Raw genomic sequence first — 25805 nt, 5'->3', positions numbered from 1 at the left:
TGATAATATCTTGGATGTACTGGGTTAAATAAAATATATTATTAAAATTAATTTCACTAAATCTTTCTACTTCTAATGTGGCTACTAGAAAATTTAACATTACAGGGGCACCTGGGTGGCTCAGTCTGTTAAGCGGCCGACTTCGTCTCAGGTCACGATCTCACAGTTTGTGAGTTCGAGCCCCGCACCAGGCTCTGTGCTGACAGCTCAGAGCCTGGAGCCTGCTTCAGATTCTGTCTCCCTCTCTCTCTGCCCCTCCCCCGCTCATGTTCTGTCTCTCTCTCAAAAATAAATAAACATTAAAAATTTTTTTTTAATTAAAAAGAAAATTTAACATTACATATGTGACTTGCATTCTATTTTTATTGGATACTGCTGCTCTTGTGTAACCAAAAAGCTATAGTTTTCCTAATAAAGGATTTAAAGAAATAGACAACTTTTTTTTTTTTTTTTAAGTACACTCTATCCCAATGTGAGACTTGAACTCCCAACCCTGAGATCAAGAGTTGCCTGCCCTACAGACTGAGCCAGCCAGGGACCCCTAGACACTCACTTTTTATAAAATTCAGTGTTATAAATTGATAAAAAATAGACTGATTATTTAATTGCTTATCTTGGATACAAATGTAGAACCATCACAGTCTATTCCCTGATGTTCCATGTTAGAGCCACAAAGCAACATCCCATCACACCTGCTCAATTAGAGATGAATGTTGAGGTCACACATGAATGTCTGCATTTTCAAACCATTAAAAAAAATTACAAGTTCTTGAAAATTGCCCAATTCATTTCAAGTCCACAACTCAGAGGGGTTTTTGTTGTTGAGGTTTTGGTTTTAGTGGGGAGACAACACAAATGGGATATAGTTAAGTAGTACAATAATTATGTCATTACTTAGACCAGAAACCAGTTACTAGTTTTTTCCCATAAAATTAAAGCAAAAATGACTGACGTTATGCTCTACTTCTTAGTCTAGTCACTCTAGGTAATATCGTAATAGCTATCCTATTTTTTTTTTTTAATCAATGTAAATTGAAGGCAGAGAGCAGGTAGTATTTTTAAGGAGAACATGGGCAAAGAGTCAAATAGTGCTGATCTCCTTACAGGCTGCTTAGCTACAAACCCTATTTCATTAACAGCAGCTACAGGGCAATCAGCCCACATGCTCTTCAGAAGAATTGCATATCCTTAAGAGATCACTAGCCAGATTGTCTATGAAAACCATTGCCAACTGGCTTGTGGCAACTGTTTTACTGGAAAAAGTTTTACAAGAGCCTACTTTATTTCACAATCTCAGTTCTGGTTTTTCAAATCACAAATTAATCTAACGAGCTCCATGTAAGGTCTAACTAAAGGATTTCTCATCTGCAGAATAGGGGGAAGCCTGTGATTTAATAACCACTTTCACTGAACAGCAGGACACACAGAAAATGATTTGCACAATTTGAATGCCAAGTATCATTCTGGGTGCACAGGAGAGAAATGAGTTCATTCCATACAGGGGCTGGCTTAGGGCATGACATCGGGCGTCGTTCTCTCAAGGTGTAAGTGCTAAGTTTAGGTTAGCAGACAGGAGGTGCCAGCATAGGAGGGGAACCTCAGTGTGATCGTGTTCTCTACAACTTTAGAGAAAAGAAAAATAAAAATGAAACAGTAAGTCACCAAAGACTTTCCGGACTTTTCAAAACAGGAATTTCTCAACCCCTTGGGGATAACTTACCAACAAGTCATAAAGCAAACAGCTATTGTCTAATGGGGAACTTATTACTGTAAAGATCACTAAAAAGTTTATCCAAAGTCACAGTTCTCATTTATGTACTGCATTCTAAGGAAACCAAGAGATGTGTTGAGAAACACAAATCAGGACTGCTTACGAAAGGGATTCATTACATCACTATATAAAACTTCATTTTAAATTCAGATTTGCACTTCACATCCATGCGCCAGTGCGTTTATGACAGGGGCAGTGGAGTGAGGGGCCAAAGTGAGGAGAGAGACAAAAGCCAGGGGCATACAACAATCCAAAACAGAAAGTGATCTAAAGATAATTTCTGTTCCACCTTGCAATGTGTCACAAGACTCTCCTTTGGGTGTTAGCCACAATCTATGTTCGAAATACCTATATTATAAATAGAGCATAGACATATTTTATTGGTTGCCTATTCTAACATCCTCTTTGCTGTTAGAAAAGGCCAGTGACTAAGGCAACCAAAGTATAAAGTAACAGAAATCCAACAGATAAAATCACCCAGGGGCGCCTGGGTGGCTCATCCAACTCTTGGGTTTGGGTTCAGGTCATGATCTCATGGTTCGTGGGTTTAAGCCCTGTGTCGGGGTCCACACTGACAGTGCAGAGCCTGCTTGGGATTCTCTCTCCCTCTCCCTCTCTAAAATAAATAAAATAAGCATTAAAAAAAAAAAAAAACTTAAGGGGAAAAAAAAAAAAGATAAAATCACCCATATCCTACCATCCCACTCTCCAGAACTACAGTTGACATGTTCATGTAATACCTTTTAACCTACTCAGAGTGTGTATATATTTTCTCTCTTCTAAAATATTAGGGGTGGGGTGCCTAGGTGGCTCAGTAAGTTAAATATCCAACTCTTGATCTCAGCTCAGATCTTGATCTCAGGGTCATCAGTTTAAGCCCTGCATTAGACTCCACACTGGGCATGAAGCCTACTTTGAAAATTAATTAATTAACTAATTAATTAAAATATAAGGGGTACCTAGCTGGCTTAGTCGGTGGAGCATGCAACTCTTGATCTCGAGGTTGTAAATTCGAGCCCCACATTGGGCTAGAGATTACTTAAAAATAAATCTTAAAACATTAGGACCATTGTAATTTTACAGCTTTATATTCACTTTTAATTTTTTAAAATTTTTATATATATATATAGAGAGAGAGAGAGAGAGCATGTGAGTGGGGGAGGGGGCAGAGGGAGAGAGGGAAAAAGGGAAGGGGAGGGGAAGAGGGAGGGGAGGGAAGGGGGAGAGGGAAAGAGGGAGGGAGAGAGGGAGGGAGGGAGAGTGTGAGGGAGGGAGGGAGGGACAGAGAGAGACAGAGAGAGAGAGAGACAGAGAGAGAGAGAATCCCAAGCAGGCTCCATGCTTAGCACAGAGACTGACAAAGGGCTCAATCTCACAACTGCGATATCATGACCTGAGCCCAAAATCTAGAGTCAGACACTCAACCAGCTGAGACACCCAGGCACCCCACAGAGCCTACATTTAAATATTACAACTTTAGGGTGCGTGGGTGGCTCAGTCATTTAAGCGTTCAACTTCGGCTCAGGTCATGTTCTCGCCATTTGTGGGTTCAAGCCTTGCATCGGGCTCTGTGCTGACAGCTCAGAGCCTGGAGCCTGCTTCGGATTCTGTGTCTCCCTCTCTCTCTGCCCTTCCCCTGGTCACACTCTGTCTCTCTGTCTCTCAAAAATAAATAAATGTTAAACTTTTTTTTTTAATATTACAGCTTTACCTATTTAACCATTTGTAATTTAACTATTCATAATTACCTTAGACATTAAGACTCTGGAATTTCAAATTAGAAAAAGATAATTCAAAATAAGTATGCTTGTATAGTAAATATATAATATCGTTGCTTACAAATCCAAATAGTACCTTTATAAGGTAGAAGATCAAGTGTTTGCCTTTATAATAAGTTTATATATAAATCTAATTTTAATTTCCTTAAAAGACAAAATATTAACAGCTGAGTGCCCAATCCAACTACACCTATTGTAATATTCAAATATATTAAGTTACAAATAATAGGATTTGCTTTAAAGTCAGAAACCAACTCTTCCTTGTAAAAATGGACACTGAGATCTAAAAGAACGTGAATTATAGTTCCCTACTAACGTGACAAATTTGAGTATATAGAAGAAGTACTAAATTACTGGGGAGTAGAGCTCAGAAAAGTGAGAACAAGGACAATTTTTTTTATTAAAATTTTTTTTTAATATTTATTTTTGAGAGAGAGAGAGAGAGAGACAGAGCATGAGCAGGACAGGGGCAGAGAGAGAGGGAGACACAGAATCTGAAGCAGGCTCCAGGCTCCAAGCTGTCAGCACAGAGCCTGACGTGGGGCTCGAACTCACAGACCGTGAGATCATGACCTGAGCCACAGTCAGACGCTCAACCGACTGAGCCACCCAGCTGCCCTATATCATCCAGTCATCTTTGACAAAAGGATTCCGAGAACTATGAATTAACAAGGTCTCCAGTTATTTCAGATCTAGTAAGTGTCAAGGAATTTCTTTTTTTTTTTTTTTTTGATGTTTCTATTTATTTCTGAGACAGAGAGAGACAGAGCATAAGCGGGGGAGGGGCAGAGAGACAGGGAGACACAGAATCAGAAGTAGGCTCCAGGCTCCAAGCTGTCAGCACAGACCCCGATTCGAGGCTCAAACTCACAAACCGTGAGATCATTGCCTGGGCCAAAGTCAGTCGCTCAACCGACTGAGCCACCCAGGCGCTCCTCTTTTTTTTTTTTTTTTTTTTTTTTTTAAGGTTATTTATCTATTTTGAAAGACAAAGACAGCACAAGCAAGGAAGGGTCAGAGAGAGAGAATCCCAAGCAGGCTCCATGCTGGCAGCATGGAGCCAAACACAGGGCTTGAACCCATGAACCTCCAGATCATGATCTGAGCCGAAACCAAGAGTCAGAAGCTCAACCAAACGTGCCACCCAGGTGCCCCAGTGTCAAAGAATTTTTAAAAAATGGACGTATTCTCCATACTTGATTTGGGATCGGCACCATATTTGATCACAAATATCTCAGATGAAAGGCGCAACAATATAAACCTAATTCCCTCTAAACTGAAAGTAACACAATTAGACAAGCTTCATCAATTACTCAGTACTCAGTTTATGGTTGAGGCTGCCTGATCACAGGTCTGAGCTCTGGATAAAAACCACAAAACAGACCAAATGTGTGCGTCACTTGGTGACACTTCCACTCCCCCAACCAGACAGACTCCTCCGAGGCAGGGTGGTGTGAGGTCAAGCACAACGGGAGGCTCTGACACTGGATGGGCCTGGGTGCAAACCCTGCCTGCCATTTTATCAGCTATTTCTTTTCAAGACATTACTTGACTACTGAACAGGCTTTTTCTTCAGTAAAATGGGGAAGGACCGCTCTTTGGGAAGACTGTTATAAAAGTTAAAAAAAAAAAAAAAAAGAAAAGAAAAACAAATAAATAACAATGGCTTTAAAGCATGGGGCTGGGGGCACAGTAGTGCTGGCTTTTTCCTTCCTCCCACAACATTCCTTTCATGGGTACTTCTTATGTTAAATCCACTTCCTCAATGCCCTGGGGAACAGATTAATGTATCAGATTAGCCTTGTTAAATAATAAAGTCAGTTTACCCTGCCATGTCAAATGCGTGCATTTTAATGGGTCTTTGTGTCCTATGCTGAGGGAGGGAGTTTGTAACACTGTGATTTAGAGTAAGTATGTAACAGGAGAAAAGAAAGACAGGAGGGTCCCGTGGTTCTTTGATCAAGTTATCTCCTTACATAGTTCACCTAAGGATAGCTCCAGGTCCTAAAAAGACTAAAGGTGAAAACAACTATGTGATATCCAAATGAAAGAAAAAGATGGAAAGTAAGAACCTTGGTTTAAGAGCAGGCCAAATAACCAATGACTATCACTAAATTTATATGGCACTACCTATGTTCCAGGCACTGTTTTAAGCACTTGCCATCTATTTATTTACTCATTTCATCCTCACGACAACTCTGCGACCTAGATATATTTGTATCCCCATTTTATAGAGGAGGAAACTAGGTACAGAATTTTAAGTGATTTACCCAAGGTCATACAGGTAGTCATGGCACAGAGCTGGAACCCTAATCCACACAGTCCGTTTTCAGAATTCCTGCTCTTTACCATCAGCCCAGAGTGGGAGTTTTCATTGATTTTTAAGTAACCCATGAGTCAATCACGATATCAAGCCAATGTGATCCTATGGTTTTGTTTTAAGTAAGCTGTCTGCCCAACACGGGACTTGAACTCAAAACCCTGAGATCAGGAGTCACATGATCTACCAACTGAGCCAGCCAGGTACCCCCATCTTATGGTATTTTAAACAGGCATATACAGTGTTTGAATGAAAGAATCTATCCGTCCCATTGTAAGTGGCCCGCATCTAGAATGAATCTCTAATTACATCACAATTTAAACGGTGCACTAAAAAACAAGCACGTTCAGAGCAGGCACTAAAAAACAAGCACATTCAGAGCAGGCAATCAGTGTGGGGAGTCCGAGAACTTGAATGTTTTGCCCAGTAAGAAGACTTGGGGAACAGGAAGTGGGGTTCTAAGAGGGTAAGACAATTACAGAAGTTTGGCTCTTTGATACGTGGAGATCCGTACGTGAAAGGGTGAAACACTTCAGAACCAATCTGCTTCTTCGTTAACACCTACCCCAGATCCTGCCCTCTGGAGTATGCCCTCTGCCAACAGAGGTTCCCAACCCTGGCTGCAGATCAGAATTACAAGAGCAATTTTTTTTTTCTTTGAAAGTAGAGGTGCCTGGGAAATCAAACCAGATTTGTCAAAGTGGAATCCCTGAGGCAGGGATCCATGTTTTGCTATTTAACATCTCTCGGATGATGCTAACGTGTGGCCACTTTGAGAACCCTGGAATGAGGCAGGGATCAGGGTTCAACTCTGGAATCACCTGACCGGCTTTCAGAAGCCAGATGCTGGCCTTTACTCCGGATGTACTGAATAATAATCTCCAGGCCTGGGATCCAGGCAGTTGTAATGAAGCAGAACACTGCAGTGACTGTATAAAGCCTATGGCATGAGATGAGGTTGGAGAAATATGAACCCTTGTCCAAGGGCAATAAGGAAGTCTGAAAAGTTTTAGGCAGACTGGTGACAATTTGATTTATATTTCAGAAAGATCCCTCAGGCTGCCATAATCAAAGTGAGATTTGGCAGTGGCTTGAACCGGGGCAGCAGCCTCAAAGCTGTTTTGAGGTGGACGTCTTCCAGAGATATTAAAGAGGGAGGTGGGAGGGGGCTTGGTGACTGTCTCAAGGGCAAAGGTGACCCAGACAAAGGGAGGAGTAAGGCACAACCTCCCGGGTTCCTGCGGCCTTCGGTGTTCAAATGCAGGCTAAATGTTCACCCTGAGAAATGTCGCAGCAGTAACTCTGACGCTGGGAGAGCCGCGGGGCTGGGTGGCCTCCAAAGACTATTCGGTCTGTAAATTACAATCAGGCTCCATCCCCTCAAGACATTAAGATTGCTGCAACCCAAGAATAAATGCTTTGGGGGAAGTAGCACATTGCTATTTAACAGAAAGGGTCTGGGGCTTGTACTCGGACACACAAACTCTCCCATTCCCCGCCCAGAAAAGGAGTCAGGAAGGGAAAAGAAAATCAGCCAGAAAGCTCAGAGCCAAAACACACATGGGCCATGATGAGAGCGTCTGACTGTCTCCCTGCATGTGCTTGCTTGCCACCAGTCCATTTTCCACATTTGATCTTAATACTCCCCTACGTTAAATCCCTCTGATGACTTTGCATTGTTCTTGGGCCGAAACACAAAATCTGTAAAATCAAAGCAGACCAGCGTTGTGCTTCCGGCACGGATCCAGGTGCCCCCACTTAGGTGTGTGGGAGCAAGTGGCAGCCAGTTAGCCTCCCTGTGCTTCAGTTTCCTCACCTGTGAGAAAGGACAGACAACAGGACGTCACAGGATCACCGTAAGGACTAAATGACTCAATGTGTAGAAGCACTTAAGACACAGCTGGCACAACATGTTAAGTGTCTGTTTTATTAATGTGACCGATGGCCTGGTGAGCCCTGTCTTTCTTGCCTCGGCTGCCACCAGCCTGCTGGCTGAGCTCCCGGCGCTCGCTCTGCTCTTCTTTTAGCTGCTCAAAAACACCAAGACGCCCCTCACCCCCCACCGGACCCTCCTTCTGTCCCTGCCGCCGCCGGGGACCCGAACACCAGGACTCCATAACGGACACGTAACCACCACCGCTGGATGCCAGCTCCACGAGAGCAGGAAGAGCCTTGGCTGCTGCCCAGTAGCGTGTTCTCCCCCTCACCGCCCAGCATCCAGCACAGTGCCCGGCTCGTGACAGGTACTCCAAAAACACGCACCGAACGAATAAACCGCGGGGATATTATCCCTCTGTTGAATCAGCCAGATTCTCCCAGGCGAGGACACTGCATCTAGGAAGAGTTATTCTGAGGGCCAGGCCAACCAACCTCAAGATCAAAAGTCGCGTGCTTTACTGACTGAGCCAGTCAGGCACCCCAATTTTCATTTTTATTTTTTTTTAAAAAGTTTTTGAATGTTTTATTTTTGAGAGAGAGAGAGAGAGAGAGAGAGAGAGCGCGCGCGAGCATGAGTGGGGAAGGGAAGAGGGAGAGGGAGACACAGAATCTGAAGTAGAGTCCAGGCTCTGAGCTGCCAGCACAGAGCCCGATGCTGGGCTCGAACCCACGAACCATGAGATCATGACCTGAGCTGAAGCCGGACGCTTAACCAACTGAGCCGCCCAGGTGCCCCTATTATATATTTTATTTAAAGTAGGTTCCACGCCCAATGTGGGGATTGAACTCAAAACCCCGAGATCAAGAGTTGGATGCTCTACCGACTGAGCCAGCCAGGAGCCCTTTGCCAACTCTTTAAAACAGAAAGAACATAGTCCTTGAGAAACAACTGGTTTGGGCAAGCAAAGTGTCATGTCAAAATTTCCAGGCTTGAGGGCAACTGAAGGGAGAAGAAGCGCCAAGAGGCTGGTAGAAGCCTGTGGGTATTGTATCTTTGGATAAAGCCCCAATTACAAAGTCAGAAAAGCATCCACTGATCTGGAATGCTATGTAAGTTATTAATATTCTTCAAAGACAGGAAATTGAAATAAACCAGAGAAAGGGAGCTTAAATTTCTGAATCTCGGTATCACAGACCCATAATATAGCTCACTACTTACTGGAGAGAAGCAAGAACCTTTTCCCAAGTTTATTCAGGCCACTTCCCCTAAAGAGATATTAAGGTAATCCTGGTCACTAAGTACGCAGCAATGCACAACTGGGGCTGACAACACACATCCATGGATCCTGCGTTGGAACTCCTTCCTTCAAAGTTACTGTGGCTTAGGGCAGAACCTCAAATTCAAAGGGCATTTGTGGTGGTTATAAAACACGGCCCTAACTTCTTTAATACTCCTCCAATTGAGACAAGGGGTCTTTGTCCCCTCCCCTTGAATCTGGCCAAGGCCACGACTGCTCCAACCAACAGAGTACAACAGAAGTATCGATATGCAACTTCCAAGCCTTCCGTCCGATTCTCTTAGAAGGCTCGTTCCCCAGAACCCAGCCAACACCCTGTGAGAAGCCGAAGGCAGGAGAGGCCACGTGAAGGCATTTGGTCTGCAGTCCCAGCTGAGATGAGCCTTTGACTCATCCCAGCCTGGGCATCAGATCTGTGGGTGAAGCAGCCTCCGGACGATGGCTGCCCTGGACGTTCAAGGCAGCTGTGGGCCCAGACACTGTGCAGCAAAGACAGCCACCCCTGCTGTGCCTATCTGAATTTCTGCCCACGGCATCCGTGGACGTAACAAAACGGTCGGGGCTTTGTGCCACTGAATCTGAAGGGGGTTATTGCATTTGATAACTACAGCAACATCTTTACTAACACAGTGATAGAATCCATGTTTACGGAGTCTATCTTCCATGAGAAAAAGAGTTTGCAGGTTTTTTTATTCTAACTTTTTAAAATATATAATTTACATCCAAATTAGTTAGCATATAGTGCAACAATGATTTCAGCAGTAGATTCCTTAGTGCCCCTTACCCATTTAGCCCATCCCCCCTCCCCCAACCCCTCCAGTAGCCCTCAGTTTGTTCTCCATATTTACAAGGCAAAGAGTTTGCAGTGTTAAAGGAAAAGGCTTCACTGTTAAAACTAGTTTAATAGTAAACCCCTTCTCTCTCTGTGCACTCACTCTCCATCTACAAATTGACAATCCGCAAGTTTACATCCCCATCCCTATCCTCTCTCACGAGCTCCAGTCTTATACCTGACTGCCTATTCAGCATCTCCACTTGGATATCTAAAGAGCACCCCAAACCAACCTCCTCATTAAAGACCTCTCCCGGCCAACTTCCCCATTTTCGCAAATGACAACTCCATTTTTGCATGGGCTCAGGCCACAAACCTTGAAAATAAGCCTGGGGGCGCCTGGGTGGCTCAGTCGGTTAAGCATCTGACTCTTGGTTTCAGCTCAGGTCATGATCTCACAGTTTGCGAGTTCGAGCCCTGCATCGGGCTCTGCACCACTAGTGTGGAGCCTGCTTCGGATTCTCTCTCTCTCTCTCTCTCTCTCTCTCTCTCTCTCTCTCTCACTGCCTGTCCTGTGCTCTCTCTTTCTCTCTCCAAATAAATAAATAAACGTTTAAAAAAAAAAAGAAGGGGCGCCTGGGTGGCGCAGTCGGTTAAGCGTCCGACTTCAGCCAGGTCACGATCTCGCGGCCCGTGAGTTCGAGCCCCGCGTCAGGCTCTGGGCCGATGGCTCGGAGCCTGGAGCCTGTTTCCGATTCTGTGTCTCCCTCTCTCTCTGCCCCTCCCCCGTTCATGCTCTGTCTCTCTCTGTCCCAGAAATAAATAAAAAAACGTTGAAAAAAAAAAATTTAAAAAAAAAAAAAAAAGAAAAGAAAAAGAAAAGAAGCCTTGATTCCAACCTCTCTCCTCTTCCTCTTCCTTCCAACATCCAATCCATTAACAAAACCTGTTGGCTCTACTTTCAGAATGTATCTAGAATGTGAGCATCTCTCACCATCTCCTCTGCTGCTACAATCTTAATCTGAGCCAGAGTCGCTTCTCACCTAGCCCACCTCCTATCTCGCTGCCACCGCGTGCTACATTCCTAACTGGTCTTGGTGTGCTCACCCTTGTCCCTCCGCAGTCTAATCTCCACATTACAGATCCTTTCAAGAGAGAAGTCCTATCATTCCATTCTTCTGTTCAAAGCCCACTCAGAAAAAAATCCAAACCCCTACCTCAGCCCACCAGACGACCCATTTTGCTCCTGAAGGCCTCTCTGACCTCCTTTCCCACTGCTCTCCCCTTTGCCCACACTGGCCCCCTTTCTACTTCTGGAACGTACCATGCCTGCCTGGAAAGCTCTTTCCCTGGACTACTGTGTGGCTCGCTCTCTGACCTCACTCACACCTCTGCACAAAATATCCCTTCACACCACTCCATGGAAGAGAGCACATCTACGCCGGCTGAGTTTTTCTTCATGGTACTCGACAGCCTCCAACATACCACGGATTTGTTTTTTATCTCCTTCCGCCACCGCCTGCTAGGGGATGTAAGCTGCACAAGAGCAAAGACTCTCTTTTGCTCACTGCTACTTCCCCAGTACCTACAGGATGTTCAAACATTTGTTGACTAAATGAATGAAAATTATATAAGTGTGTGTGTGTGTGTGTGTGTGTGTGTGTGTGTGTTTAATCTGCAACATTCTTCTAGCACAGAGAAGACTGAAATGCCTTAAAAAGCTAATGAACTTCATGGAAGAACATACACTGGTCTTCCTTCAGCATGAGCTAATAGGTGCAATGATTCATGCAGATTTACCAGAAGAGACAAACAAATGACAAAATTTCCCAAAAGAAGAGCTTATATTAAAACATAAGCCTCAGAAGAAAAATTTTTGAAATACAAAGCTAGGGACACCTGGCTGGCTCGGTTGGTGGAACATGGGACTCTTTGATCTCGGGATTGTGAGTTCAAGCCCTGTGTTGGTCTCAGAGATTACTTAAGGAAACAAAAATAAAATAAAATTTGAAAAAACCTTGAAAAAATAAAATATAATAAAGTTAAACTGATATAGTCATTTCTCCTTAAATGCAATAATGAAACTTTAGCACCCTGATACCATCTAAAAGAGGGTATATTTCATGGCACGTGCCTGTTGGTAGTTATCTGGGAATCTAAGAAATTACAGCCTAACTTAATATTGACATACAGACACTGAAATAAGGCATCTCAGAAAACAGAAAACCACTTGGATGAGTAAGTTTATTTTGAGATATTCCCAAAGTAAAAGGTCTAAGACCCAACCTAGAGTCATAGTAAACTGCTTTACACAGTAAATCAATTGCCTGCTCTTCAATGCTTTGCCCTCAAGACACTTGGGCTCCAGCTCAATAACAAAAAAACATTTCTGCTATTGTTGTTCAAGAGCTCTTAAAATACATAAAATCCAACCTGCTCACTTTACAGACATAGAAACAGACCATTGACGTGAGCGTCGGGAACAAAATCCGGCAGGCAGCCTCTTGACTTAGTTTCCGGTTCTTTCCACCACACTATGACTTAAGAGGCAAGGAGTGGATCAAGCCTTAAACTTTATAACTGGAAAAAATGTGGTTAGAGAGGAAAAGACGACTGACTGCAAAGAGAAAATCATCTACCCAGGCAGAAAATGAGGGTCATAGTTGTTATTCTCTTGAAGAGGTATTTTGTTTTTGGCCTTAAAAAAAAAAAAAGTTGACCACATAAATGTGACCTTACCAGAGAAAAATGCACAGAAACAAAATGCATCATTTCTCAGAGGTTTTCTTTCCTTGTTGCTCAGTGTTACTGAGATATAGTTGACACATCACATCATGTTACTTTTAGGTGCACCAACTAATGGTTTGATATTGTGAAATGACCACCAGAAGCTCAGCTAATGTTTTTTTCTTGAGATGAGAACGTTTAAGATCTATTCTCTCTATTAATAGTATTATTAACTATGGTCACCCTGGTATATATTATACCATCTCACAGGTTTTCTGGCCCATCTGTGACATGTAAGAGGACACATGTAAAGGTGTCACTGGTTCACTAAACACTTGAGTGCCTCTGCCAAGCCACGAGGGACAGAAAACTGGAGAATTCATAGTCCCCAGCAGAGCAAGAGGAATGTACAACGTCGGGGGCCACACAACTCTAAAACAAGGCAAATAGTGCTCGTGGGAGATGTACGATCTGGTCCGTACCGTCAAAGAAGATATGGTTTTGAAAGAAGAGCAGACATGTAACAAGATAATTACATGTAAATGGAAATTACATGTAAATGGTCATGAGAAGGCAGATACTTTACAAGGTATAGAGTCTCTCCAGGAGAAATGGTAACGCTAGAGAGGAAGGGGTAACCAGTCTTAGCACTGGGAATTAGCATGTGCAAACACACAAGTGCTCCAGAGAACATGACATAGGTCTCTTGGTTCACCATGATCCAAAACCTCACGAAAGTGGTAGTAAAGCAGGGGCAGTGGGTATAAACCCACAAGGACAAAGAATGGGAAATGACGTAACAGTGGACAAAAGCTATCAATAAAGTTCTGGAATCCAGAAAGTGGAGACATGATCACTGACCTACAACAGCTGAGAAAACTAAATAGTAAGTGCCTGCAGAAGGGATTTCTAACCAGAGGTACACTGTATGACCCCCCAAAAGTTCAAAGTTGGAGAGGGTAGGTATGGTTGATGGCAGGGATGAAACGTTTAGCTGAAAATAAGAGAACTCATTGAAAAATCTGTATTATTGAAACTCCCCCAAATAATTACCTCTCTCTGAACCCAGCAAGAGACAGAGTACTTACTGTCTGGAGAAAGCCAAGTACAGACCTGGGGACACCAGACACAGATGAGGGCGAGACGTTCACTGAACTAAAACAACAGAGATTAGGTGAGAAGCTACATATATCAGGTCCCAGAATCCCGGTAGCCAGGGCTTTCCCCAATCACTCCACAGTGAAGCTCGACAAGCACATAAGACCATTCAACTTGAACTGAGAACTAAAAAGTACTACACTTTTTGTTTCAAGTAAGCTCTAAGTCCAACATGGGACTTGAACTCACAACCCCGAGATCAAGAGTCAAATGCTCTATCGACTAAGCCAGCCAGGTGACTCTAAGAACTACCACACTTTTGAAGAAAACCTCCAACGTGAGAGAGAAAGAGAGCGAGACAGGGAGACAGAGAGAGGGGGGAAGGGAGAGAGAGATGAACACAAGAGGAACCCAAGAATCGGAGAATACTAGGAGCATATAAACATTTCACAAAACTATGAAATCTTCAGAGAGACAAGTTAGACACATTAAACAGGATCAGGATGAAAATAAAGATGAAAAAGACAATGATAACTGAAAAAGGACTCTGGAAATTGAAAATGACAGCCAAACTTAAAATTAAGTAGATGGCTTGAAAGAGCCAAGGAAACATCCTAGAAGATACTCTAAAACAAAAAAGATGGAGTACAGAAGCAGAGGGGAGACAAAACAAAACTCTGATGATCCAATATCTGACCAAGAGGATTCCCAGAAAAAGAGAAGGGAAAAACGGTAAGGCAGGAATTATCAAAAGAAAGAATAAGAATTTCCCTTTCCAGATGGAAAGGGGCCCATCTACTACCCAGTCCAATGAATGAAAACTGACCCACACTAAGGCACATCCAGTGAGATTTCTTTTTTTTTTTTTCAACGTTTTTTATTTATTTTTGGGACAGAGAGAGACAGAGCATGAACGGGGGAGGGGCAGAGAGAGAGGGAGACACAGAATCGGAAACAGGCTCCAGGCTCCGAGCCATCAGCCCAGAGCCTGACGCGGGGCTCGAACTCACGGACCGCGAGATCGTGACCTGGCTAAAGTCGGACGCTTAACCGACTGCGCCACCCAGGCGCCCCACATCCAGTGAGATTTCAACACAGGAAATAAATAAGTTATACAAGCTTCCAGAGAAAAGAACCGGGTCTCTTGGAGAAGATCAGAAATCAGAACAGCATCGACTTTCGGCACGAACACTGAAAGATTCAAAGCCAACTGAGCCAACAAGGCCTTCAGAATGATGAGCAAATGATGTGACGCCTGAATAATCATTCCAGTGCGAAGAAAAAGAAAAGATATTTCAGATAACTCAGGTACTCAAAAAACTGACTTTCCACACACCTTTTCTTGATAGCATGTTACTGGAATGTGTGCTTCAGCAAATGAAAAAGGGCATCTGGGAAAAAGGGAATCCAACATAGGAGACCCTGACTGTAGCAGGACAGGGATGGGGGTGGGGGTGATTGCCAAGAAAATACAGACTAGATGGCCAGTGTGTTTAAGCATTTGAAGTAAACTGCCAGGCATTTGAGAAACCTGCCAGAGCATTTTGGGGAAGTTGGCAGTAGATATAAAGAAAACTAAGCAACTTTTAAAAATAAAAATATTAACTCCAGGAAGAAAACCAAATATTTGTATATGAAAGGAAACGCAATCATAATACGCTGCTTGGCTTACCAGTGAGCAATATTTAGTCAAAATAATACGCATTGTTGGCAGTTTAGCCCAAGTGGATTAAAACTTATGACCACTCTACTATAAGGGATGGGAAGGAACAGTGGTGGCGAAAGAAATACATCCTCACCAATGACGACAGGAAGTTAAACAGTATCTAAAATTTTGATAGGTCAAAAACGGCAGTGTAAGCATATTACTGAAAAGCACGAAAGTAAATATGAGCAGAAAAAGCCCAATACTTGGAAAGTGGCAATCTGGGAAGCACTCTGCTTAGAAGTAAGGAGGAGTGGGACAGAGGACTGTTGTTTGCGATGTAAGTCAACGTCTTCAATTTCTAAATTATTGATATGCATTTTTGGGTAAGAATCATAATTCTGTTTTCAAGTGAAATGCTTAATGCCAAGATAAAATAAAATTTAGGTACCATCCTTTCATTGTCCCTCGGAAGCAACCTACTTACTTCACTCATTCTTCCAGCTGTTCATTCAGAAAAGAAAAACACACCAGTCAGGAACCAAGAGCCAGGTATGGAGTGACGAACGAAACAGGTCTCTGCCCTCCTTGAGATGGAGGAAGACAGACAAGTAAATAAGGAAGTAATTACCACTTGTGATAAGAGCAATAAGATGACAGGATAGTGAGTGACTGGGGTCAGGCTGGCATGCTCTAGATAGTCAGGGAAGGCATCTTGGAGGAAGTAACTATTTGTCCTGGCTTCTAAAGGAAAACAGACCTCTTGATGTTAAAACCTTAGCTTGGAGTTTCCAGGACCAAAAAGACAGTGTAAATTCAAATGTTAAAATGGCAGGCGTATGCATAGGAATTCTTTTTTTTTTTTTAATGTTTATTTATTTTTGAGAGACAGTGCACGCGGGGGAGGGGCAGGTAGAGAGGGAGACAGAATCCGAAGCAGGCTCCAGGCTCTGAGCTGTCAGCACAGAGCTCCATGCAGTGCTCGAACTCCCGAACCATGAACCGTGAGATCATGACCTGAGCCGAAGTGCGGCTTAACCAACTGAGCCACCCAGGCATCCCTTAGGAGACTTGGCTGCTCCAACTCCTCACCAAGACCAAAGGCCTGGTCTCCTGCCCAGAGTGGCCTTTAAACTAAAAATCCTTGGTAAAGACATAGATAAATGCCACACTCCCAACCCCATGTTAAGCAGTTGTCTTCTCCCTTTTTTTGGTAAGGTTCCATTTGCTTTTTGCCTCTGTAGGTTTCCCCAGTTTTTTTTTTTTTAATTTTTTTTTCAACGTTTTTTATTTATTTTGGGGACAGAGAGAGACAGAGCATGAACGGGGAAGGGGCAGAGAGAGAGGGAGACACACAGAATTGGAAACAGGCTCCAGGCTCCGAGCCATCAGCCCAGAGCCTGACGCGGGGCTCGAACTCACAGACCGCGAGATCGTGACCTGGCTGAAGTCGGACGCTTAACCGACTGTGTCACCCAGGCGCCCCTCCCCAGTTTTTTTTGAACGCTCAGTTTATCCAGCATTTCTTGGTGTTTTGCACAACAGGGTTTTCAGGGTATCCAGTCTACCACAGAGCTGGAACAGAAGTCAGGATGAGACAAGAACAGGAATTTAAGAAAACTTCAGAGGTAACACTGACAGGATTTGCAGATGACTTGAAGAGAAGCAGGGGTATGAGGAAACAGGGAAATGAAAGAGATTCCCAGATTTGGGGTTTGCACAATGGGGTACATGATGATGCCATTTACTTCGACTGGGGAAAACTGAGTGGGGAGAACAGCACAAGCTTGTGACAAGAAACTTTAAGAGTTGTGTTTTAGGCAAGATGCACGGGAGACAACACCAAGCTGTCTGAGGGGAAATGTCAGGTAGGCAGCAGGACACAGGGATCGGGAGTCTGGAGAGGCCCAGGTTGGGAGTACACCCCTGGTAATCATCAGAATGGAGATGATGTTTAAAGCCAAAATAATGGATGAGATAACCTGGGGACAGAATATAGAAGAAGGAAGGAAAAGAAAGCCCCAGACGGAGGCCTGAGGTCCTTCAAACATGAGTGTTCAGGTAGAGGATGAACCAGGAAAGGAAGCTGGGAAAGCCCAGTAAGACAAAGAAAAACCAGAGGAATAGGCTGTCACAGAAGCCATTTCTAGAGAGAGAGAGAGAGAGAGAGAGAGAGAGAGAGAGCGCAGGGGAGAGGGGCAGAGGGAGGGAGAGGGAGAGAGAGGGGGAGAGGGAGAGGGAGAGAGAGAGAGAGATACATTTAGACATTTGAGAAATATGGGCAGCTGCTCAACCAACTCAGCCACCCAGGCACCCCCACAGTGTTTAAAGAAAAAAGGTTATTTGGGGCGCCTGGGTGGCTCAGTCGGCCACCCAGTCGGTGTCCGACTTCGGCTCAGATCATGATCTCACAGCTTGTGAGTTCCAGCCCCGCGTCGGGCTCTGTGCGGACAGCTCAGAGCCTGGAGCCTGCTTCGGATTCTGTGTCTCCCTCTCTCTCTGCCCCTCCCCCATTAGTGCCATGTCTCTGTCTCTCAAGAATAAACATTTAAAAAAATTCAAGAAAAAAGGTGTTCACTTGTGTCCAATATCACTAAAAGGGTGAGCAAAATGGTGACAGAACCCATCCAATGTGGTACTGCAGAAGTCTCTGGTAATACTCCAGCCCACCATACCTAGTCTTTCCATCAATTAGGTTAATGTTTCTGAACCCCAAGACAAATTCATCAAGATCACAAAGGTACTCAACCCACTCTTGTTACTTTTCTTCCTAAAAGAAAAGTCCCACTGGAAGACTATTTTTTCACTTTTGTCACTTAATCTGACACACACAAAGTAATTTTTTTAAATCTTTTAAATGTTTTTATTTATTTTTGAGAGAGAGAGAGAGACAGAGCATGAGCAGGGGAGGGGCAGAGAGAGAGAGACACGGGATCCAAAGCAGGCTCCAGGCTGTGAACTGTCAGCACAGAGCCTGACGTGGGGCTTGAACTCACAAACCATGAGATCATAACCTGAACCGAAGTCGGACGCTCAACCAACTGAGCCACACAGGCATCCCAATAAGTAATTTAAAAGGGCCCAAGAAGAATGACCTCTAGAGATAGTGATTATTCTCCCTCAAGAGATTTAGAAATCTCCAGAATTTCTCCACTATTCCGATCTACCTAGGATCAGAAATGTTCAGGTCTTAAGAAGGAATCAACACTATCCAACGTATTACATGTAACAGCAGAGAGATTACTCTAACCATAAAGATCAGTATTTAAATCTGTACTCTGGACTATGGCCCTCTGGCCAGCCCTAGACCCAGGAGGTTCTGAAAATTAAATTTAGGGGGAGGAGGGAGGCAAGTACTTCATTTCATTGTCCTCAGTACACTAACCATAAGCATCCCCAAATGTTTCTGTATGAGCTTGAATTCCAGAAGAGATATTTATGCCAGTTAAAAACGTTTTAAGGAAGAAAAATTAAATAGATCCAAAATATACATAGAACTCTTAAAACTCTCTCAAAAAAAACAACCCAACTTAAAAATGGGCAAAAGATCTGAACAGGCATCTCACCAAAGAACTACCCATGGCAAATATGCATATGAAAAGATGCTCTTCATCATACACCCATAGGGAACTGCAAATTAAAACAATTATACCACTACACCCTTATTAGAATGGTCAAAATCTGGGGCACCTGGGTGGTGCAGTAAGTTAAGCATCCAACTCTTGATCTCAGCTCAGGTCATGATCTCACAGTTTGTGAGTTCGAGCCCCGCATCGGGCTCTGGGCTGATGGTGTGGAGCCTACTTGGGATTGTCTCTCCTTCTCTCTGCCCCTCCCTTGCTTGTGCTCGTGCCTGCGTTCACTAGCTCTCTTTCTCTCTCTCTCTCAAAAATAAATAAAAAACTGAAAAAACTTAAAAAAAAAATGGTCGGAATCCAAAATACTGAGAACAGCAAATGCTCATTCATTGTTGGCGAGAATGCAAAATGGTACAGACACTTAGGAAGATAGTTTAGCAGTTTCTTATAAAACTAAACATACTCTTAACATATGATCTAGCAATCGTGATCCTTGGTATTTAACCAAATTAGCTGAAAATGTGTATCTACACAAAAACCTGCACATGAATATTTATAGCAGCTTTATTCATAATTGCCCAAACTTGGAATCAATCAAGATGTCCTTCAATAGGTGAGTGGATAAACAAACTGTGGTACACAGAGGCAATGGAGTATTAATCAGCAATACAAAGAAACGAGACTATCAAGCCACAAAAAGATAGGGAGTGTTGCTAAGCGAAGGAAGGCACTCTGAAATTGGTACACACTGTCTAATTCCATCTATATGGTATTCTGGAAAAGACAAAACTATGGAGACAGTAAAAACAATCTGGCTGCCAATGGTTTGGGAGAGGGATGAGACAGTTTGGGAGCACGGGATTTTTTGGGCAGTGCGATTACTTTATGTGACACTGTAATGGAGGATACAAGTCTTCATCCATTTGTCAAAATCCACAGAATGTGTAACAAAGTGAAGTCTAATGTTAACTGTAGGCTTCGGTTAATAATGTATCAATATTGGCTCAAGGGGCACCTGGCTGGCTCAGTCAGTGGAGCTTGGGACTCTTGATCTTGGGGTTGTGAGTTCAAGCCCCATATATGGTATAGAGATTGGGGCACCTGGATGGCTCAGTCAGTTAAGTGTCTGACTTTGGCCAGGGTCACAATCTCACGGTTCATGAGTTCAAGCCCCACGTCAGGCTCTGTGCTGACAGCTCAGAGCCTGGGGCCTGCTTCAGATTCTGTGTCTCCCTCTCTCTCTGCCCCTCCCCCACTCATGCTCTGTCTCTCTCTGTCTCTCTGTCTCTCTCTCTCTCTCTTAAAAATAAATGAACTTTAAAAAATTGTATTTAAAAACATATATATACTGGCTCATCAATAGTAACAAATGTACAGCACACTAATGCAGGATGTTCATAACTGAAGAATCTCTGGGGGAGAGAGAGGAGAGGGTATATGGGAACTCTGTACTTTCTGCTCTATTTTTCTATAAACCTAATATGGCTCTAAAAAATATATGCATATATATATAATATATGCATATATATATACTATATATATATATATAAACTATATATATATATATTCTATTAATTTTTAAAATGTCTGAGTTGGGAAGCCTGGGTGGGTCAGTCAGTTAAGCGTCCCTCTTTCAGTTTTGGCTCAGGTCATAATCTCATGGTTCATGAGATCAAGCCCCACACTGGGCTCTGCACTAAATTAGCGCAGAGATTGCTTGGGATTCTCTCTCTCCCACTCTCTCTGGCCCTCCCCTGAGTACACGCTTGTACTCTCTCTCTCAAAAAAAAAAAAAAAAAAAAAAAGTATGAGTTGATGGGGCGCCTGGTTAGCTCAGTCAGTGAAGCATGCAACTCTTGGTCTCAGGGTTATAAGTTTGAGCCCCACGTTGGCTGTAGTGATTACTTACACTTAAAAATAAAAAATCTTATGGGACACCTGGGTGGCTCAGTTGGTTAAGCGTCCGACTTTGGCTCAGGTCATGATCTCATGGTTTGTGAGTTCAAGCCCCATGTCAGGCTCTGTGCTGACAGCTCAGAACCTGGAACCTGCTTCAGATTCTGTGTCTCCCTCTCTTTCTGCCCTTCCCTCACTCACACTCTGTCTCTGTCTCTCTCTCAAAAATAAATAAACGCTAAGAATTAAAAAAATAATAATAATCTTAAAGAAAAAATAAAAAACAAAATAAAATAAAATGTATGAGTTGAGCTTTATGAAAAATATTTTTAAAGATAAATCTGACCCATGGGGGTGCCTAGGTGGCTCAGTTAAGCGTCTGACTTCGACTCGGGCCATGATCCCTCAGTTCGTTGAGTTCGAGCTCCACATCGGGCTGTCTGCTGTCAGCACAGAGCCCTCTTCGGATCCTTTGCTCCCTCTCTCTCTGCCCCTCCCCTGCTTGTGCGCTCTCTTTCTCTCTCTCTTTCAAAAATAAACATCAAAAAAAATTTTTTTAAGAAAATCTGGCCCACAAAGTTTAAATTATATTCAAGATAGAATATGAGCTATCTCCCCATAAATAAAAATTTTCTATTGAGTCTTCTCAAAATGAATAATATACTTGGAAAAATAAGTCACCTCATGTACATCATAGTTTTGCATGATGTAAGCACTCAGAAAAGATGATCTTATCGCATCCACATAAGAGGTTATGAAAAGGCTCAATTACTCATGAAATTATAATTCAACAATGTGAGGTAGTAGACATGGTTTAAAAAGAGAAAGAAAAAATGAAGAATTTAGAAACATCACTGCATCGGGGGCAGTTTATGATCTAAATTCTAAAAACCACACAGGGATGGATGGATGGGTGGATGGATGGATGGATAGATCATCACACCCATGCAGAACCTGACCTGAAGCATGAATTCAGGTTGGATTTTCCAGTCAATCGCTCAGCCAAAGAGAACCCGGAGGTGGCTAAGATAATGTAACAATCCTGTCAAGTAGACTTTGTTCCCATTTTACAGATAAGGACAGAAATGTTAAGTGACCACAAAGATAATTATACAAGCAGAACACAAACTTGGGAGTCTTCAAATTCCCAGGCTAGTGGAATCAAATTATCTGTTTCTAAGTCTTATCTCTACTATGTGATCTCTGACACGAAAATTCCTCCTCTAATTGGTTATACAAACAATTACAAGAAAGGAACATGAGAATTTTATTTACATTACATGCAATAAATCAAAGTTAACTTCATTATAAAGACACATCTGAAACAGATACGTCTGAAATCTATTATAAAGACGTGTCTGAAAATAATTAAAGCAGCCAGAAACTGTCTTAATATATATAGTCCATCAGTAAAACAAGACTAAACATTAATCTGGTAAAGGTCATGATTCTTTCGGTAACCATAATCCACCACTGATTAATATTAAGGTCCATAAATACCAAGAAGAGTAAACAGAATTAAAAGAAATCTCCGGGGGCACCTGGATAGCTCAACTGGTGAAGCGTGTTGACTCTTTTTTTAAGTTTGTTGTTTGTTTCTTTATGTACATATGTATGTAATCTCTATACCCAGCATGGGGCTCAAACTCACAACCAGGGTGGTATGCTCCTCCCACTGAGCCAGCCAGGCACCAAGAGTATGGGACTCTTGATTTGGGGATGGGGTGTACAGATTACTTAAAATCTTTAAGAAGAGAAACAAATAAAAAGAGAGAAAGAAAGAAATCTTTTTTTTTCTTAGTAAACTACAGTTCTATCGTTTATCTTTCTCTCTAAAACAACAACGATTTCTAAACCCTGTAAACATGACTTCACCAATCTGAAAGAAGACTTTACAGCTTATCGGCCTTTCTCAAACTAAGGACCACCTGCATCAGAATATCTGACTGCCTGTTAAAATGACCTTAGATCTAGTAAATCAGACTCCCTGGGGCAAAATCATAGAGTCTTCTTTTTCTTTTTTACAACAAGTACGGTGGGGGTTCTTGTGCTAAAATCTTTAGACCAGCAGTTTTCAAACTTTTTGCTCTCAGGACCCCTTTATATCCTTAAAAATAAGGACCCCAAAGGTTGCACCTATCTGTATTTATGTATTTGAAATTAAAACAGAAATTTAAGGGGCGCCTGGGTGGCGCAGTCGGTTAAGCGTCCGACTTCAGCCAGGTCACGATCTCGCGGTCTGTGAGTTCAAGCCCCGCGTCGGGGGCTGATGGCTCGGAGCCTGGAGCCTGTTTCCGATTCTGTGTCTCCCTCTCTCTCTGATCCTCCCCCATTCATGCTCTGTCTCTCTCTGTCCCAAAAAATAAATAAAAAACGTTGAAAAAAAAATTAAAAAAAAAATAAAACAGAAATTTAAAAAATATTTATTAACTCATTTTAAAAATAATAAACCTATGTTAACATAAGTAACATTTCTATGAAAAATAACTTTATTTTCTAACACAACAACAACAAAAATTAGTGGAAAGAGTGACACTGTAAAAGTTTTGGAAATTTCTCTAATGCCTGGCTTAATAGAAGACAGATGGATTCTCATATCTGCTATTGCATGCGATCGGCTGCAGTATGTTGCTTTGAAGCACATAAAGAAAATGTGACGTCACGCTAGTTGGAAGAGGGAGGAGAGTATCTTAATAGCCTTTTCAGATAATTTTGGATATTCCTTAACACCACACCCAAATTCAACAAGTGTAGTTTCTTTTCTTTTTTTTTTTTTAATGTATACTTATTTTTGAGAGAGAGAGAGAGAGAGAGAGAGAGAGAGAGAACGAGGAGCACAGGCTAGCAGGGGAGGGGCAGAGAGAGAGGAAGGCAGATAACCAGAAGCAGGCTCCGCCCTATCAATGCAAAGCCCAACTTGGGGCTTGAACCCATGAACTGTGAGATCATACAAACTTGAGCCAAAGTTAGACTCTCAACCAGCCGAGCCACTCAGGTGCCCCAACAAGTGTTAGTTTCTTTCTTTCTTTCTTTCTTTCTTTCTTTCTTTCTTTCTTTCTTTCTTTCTTTCTTTCTTTCTTTCCTTCTTTTTAATGTTTATTTATTTTGGGGAGAGGGAGAGACAGAGCATAAGCAGGGGAGGGGCAGAGAGAGAGGGAGACACAGAATCTGAAGCAGGCTCCAGGCTCTGAGCTGTCAGCAGAGCCTGACGCAGGGCTTGAACTCATGAACTGCAAGATCATGATCTGAGCCAAAGTTGGATGCTTAACCAACTGAGCCCACCCATGTGCCCCAGCAAACGGTAGTTTCTTAAAGATTCGATGCAATGTGGATTGCATTCTGTTGGATTTCAATGAACTTTTCATACTCAGCTGCATTGAGATCCATTGGTCTATCCTGCATTTTGAATAGAATGTTTTCCCAAGCATGATTTAGTAATGTACTGCATTAATCATTTGGAAAACACTATTTCAGAGACACATAGACTTTCCAGATGTCAACACATTTCATTATAATAAAACTATTAAAAAGCCACATTTGTTTTACCATAAAAAAATTATATTCATTAATATGGGAAAGCCGTCAAACTCACAATTTTTCTTGCAAATTTTCTCAAATTCTGATTTTCACTCGAAAGCTTAAACTTTGTCACTGGCAACAAACATTATCGGTTGTTTTCCTTGAAGAGACAGCTTCTTTTCTTTCTTTTTTGAGAAAATGTCTAACAATATCCCAGTTGGTCTGTCATTCTTTCAAAGAAAAAATGAAAAAAGCAGCGAGTTGGAGACTGTAATTGAAATGTTTCCACAAGAGGTCTTCCTTGAGACAACCATGATACTTCCTTACCCAGCAGAAGTGTTTTTTATACATGCCTCCCATTTCATCAGAGAGTATCAAAAAGGCACATTCTCCACAGTTGAAAGATAATGAAATTAATATTGTTTACTGTTGTATCATGGACACCCTTAAGGGAAGTCAGTTTTTCTTTCTGAGAGCGCACTAAGTACAATAACTAGTGTAAATGCCAACTAAATAAAAGGCACAAATAACATTACGTAAATGGCTTTGAAATTGAACTCAAAGACACCCCCCCACCATCGCCCGCCGGGCGCCCCCGGGAGATCTGTGGACCACACTCTGAGAAGTGCCCCTATAGACAACTCAAACAAAAACATCAATGAGCAGCTCCTGCAAGATAACAATACAAAAAATAAAAAAACGGCTCCTGTCCCCATTTCCCCAAGGACACAAAAGAGTGTTGTGTTTTAGGCCTGGCGTGGTAGAAATTAATGGAAGCTGGGCTCTGGCATCACAGGTATATGAACAACACGCTTTCAAAAAAATTGAGTGGGCAGCAGGCACCACGTGAGAGTGGGGGAGTTGCAATATTCCTACCTGCCCAAGTGACAGACTGGAGTTTCATTTAGTGACACAGCTAGGCTTCTCCCTAGATAGAATTAATGCTTCAGAAGAAGAATGTGCATTCTGTTAACAGAAAAGCTACATTTCTAAACAGAATGCGTACGATGATTAAAACATTTAAAGTACAGATGTACAGATTTATTCATATGTGCCTGAAGACAAATATGAGGATATTTACAATATTGTTTTTTCTTTTTTTATATGTTTATTTATTTTTGAGCGAGAGAGAGAGTGTGTGTGTGTAAACAGATGAGGGGCAGAGAGAGAGGGAGACAGGATCTGAAATGCGCTCTGTGCTGAGAGCAGACAGCCCAATATGGGGGTCGAACTCAGGAACCATGAGATCATGACCAGAGCCGAAGTCAGATGCTTAACCAACTGAGCCACCCAGGTGCCCCCACAATATGGTTTTCTGTCTTTATATTTTGCAATCTATGACTATCATTAGATTAAACAAATTATTAAAATAAAAAAATATTTTAAAAAGGAGGGGGGGGCACCTGGCTGGCTCAGCCTGTAAAGCATGTGACTTTTGATCTTGGTGTCCTAAGTTTGAGTCCCATGTTGAGGGGCAGACTGTCCTTAAAAATAAAAAAAAAAAAAACTAAATAAATTATGACAT

General features: G+C 42.4%; 1 protein-coding gene across 5 annotated transcripts in view; it reads right to left on the bottom strand.

The window, feature by feature from the left end:
- The window catches only part of STAT3 (signal transducer and activator of transcription 3), a 70128-nt gene that overhangs the window by 36054 nt on the left and 8269 nt on the right, over nucleotides 1–25805 (bottom strand). The window contains exon 2 of one of the 5 annotated variants that reach the window (XM_058704280.1): nucleotides 24354–24510. The exons of the other annotated variants lie outside the window; for them this stretch is intronic. The gene's annotated coding sequence lies outside the window, so the exon portion shown is untranslated. The remainder of the gene's footprint in view (nucleotides 1–24353; nucleotides 24511–25805) is intronic. 5 annotated transcript variants of the gene reach the window in all.

This window comes from Neofelis nebulosa, chromosome 16 (assembly GCF_028018385.1).
Source record: "Neofelis nebulosa isolate mNeoNeb1 chromosome 16, mNeoNeb1.pri, whole genome shotgun sequence".
Classification (NCBI taxonomy): domain Eukaryota; kingdom Metazoa; phylum Chordata; class Mammalia; order Carnivora; family Felidae; genus Neofelis; species Neofelis nebulosa.
The sequence above is the reverse complement of the archived record's forward strand: the minus strand, read 5'-3'. Positions and strand labels throughout refer to the sequence as shown.